Here is a 1,381-nt window from a genome sequence, read left to right as displayed (position 1 = left end):
TTAAAAATATGATACTTGCAATAAAGAATTCAACAGAATAACTAAAACAAGTTGAAAATACATCATAAAAAGTTAAGAGAAAAAAGTAGGTAACAGATGTAGGAAAAACCTCTAAGATATAAAGAATTAGCCCATCATTGCAGTATTAATAAATAAATAAGTATGCTCACTCATCCCAGTATTAAAAAAATAAAAAGAGAATTAGCCTTTCCTGACTCCAGTTGTGTGGAGTCGGCTCATGAGTCTCTTGGACCCAAACACTGAGAGCTTCTTCCCGCTTAGGAGACTACACCTTGCCACCTGTTGGCCATGTAACCATCCACAAAACGAGTGTATTGAGTTTCACCATAAGTGCCATGTATATTGTTTGGATTGCCATGAGAAAATGAGAAAGAAGGAAGGCTGAGAGGCTCATTGTTCAAAAAATGCAAAAAAAAGATCATTGGTCTGAAGACTAAGCTCTACCATAAACCCTGCCATGCTGAGAAAACACAAATGAAAAAGACCATCAAGATGCATGAAAAGAGAGACACCAAACAAAAGAATGATGAAAAGACTCCACAAGGAGCAGTACCTGCCTATCTACGGGACAGAAAGGGACAGTCCTGAGCTAAAGTACTTTCCAATATGATTAAAGAAACACTAAAAGAAAATGCGGAAAATTGGAAAGTGCCTCAGCCCAAAGTTTGTGCCCAAGGAGAAGCAATGTTATTAAAAGTGGTTTGAATAGGAAAGAGAAAGGAAAAAAAGCATGGAAGAGGATGGTTACTAAAGTCTGCTTTGCTGGAGATAGCTGTACTCGAAAACCACCTAAATATTAAAGGTTCATTGGGCCACTAGGCTTTCATTTCAAGAAGGCCCACATAACACATCCTGAACTGAAAGCCACCTTTGCCCACCATTACTTGGTGTAAAGATGAATCCCTCATCCCCAGTTTACACGACTTTGGGTGTTATTACCAAATGTACTGTCATCAAGGTGAACGTGAGTTGAGCCTTGTGACACAAGGAGGCAAGGTAATCTGGGGAAAATATGCCCAAGTACCAACAATCCTGAGAATGACGGCTGCATAAACGCAGTCTTACTGGTTTGACAGCAGTTTTGCACAAGTAACTCCTTACAATCACTGAAGACTGTGCACCAGTCAGGAAAACCTCTTTACTATGATGTTCCTGAGTGCTAACACACGGTTTACATGTCTGCAGTCATCCAGAGAACTGCATGTTCTACTATAAAAGAACATTAAAATGACTGAGGTTTTTTTTTTAAAGATATAAAGGATTACCCTGTGAGGTCTATTATCTATATAACTAAGTCTGAAAATAATTTTTTAAGGGAGGAAGGAGACATAATCAAGGAATAGGTGGAATAAAATACCCA

The 1,381-nt window shown here is 38.5% G+C and overlaps 1 pseudogene; it reads left to right on the top strand.

Annotated features, from left to right (window-relative positions):
- Positions 1-238: 238 nt before the first annotated feature.
- Positions 239-1,094, top strand: LOC112307487 (ribosome biogenesis protein NSA2 homolog pseudogene; annotated as a pseudogene).
- The last annotated feature ends 287 nt before the right edge of the window (positions 1,095-1,381 follow it).

Source organism: Desmodus rotundus, chromosome 1 (assembly GCF_022682495.2).
Source record: "Desmodus rotundus isolate HL8 chromosome 1, HLdesRot8A.1, whole genome shotgun sequence".
Classification (NCBI taxonomy): Eukaryota; Metazoa; Chordata; class Mammalia; order Chiroptera; family Phyllostomidae; genus Desmodus; species Desmodus rotundus.
This window is presented reverse-complemented; position numbering and strand designations above follow the sequence as displayed.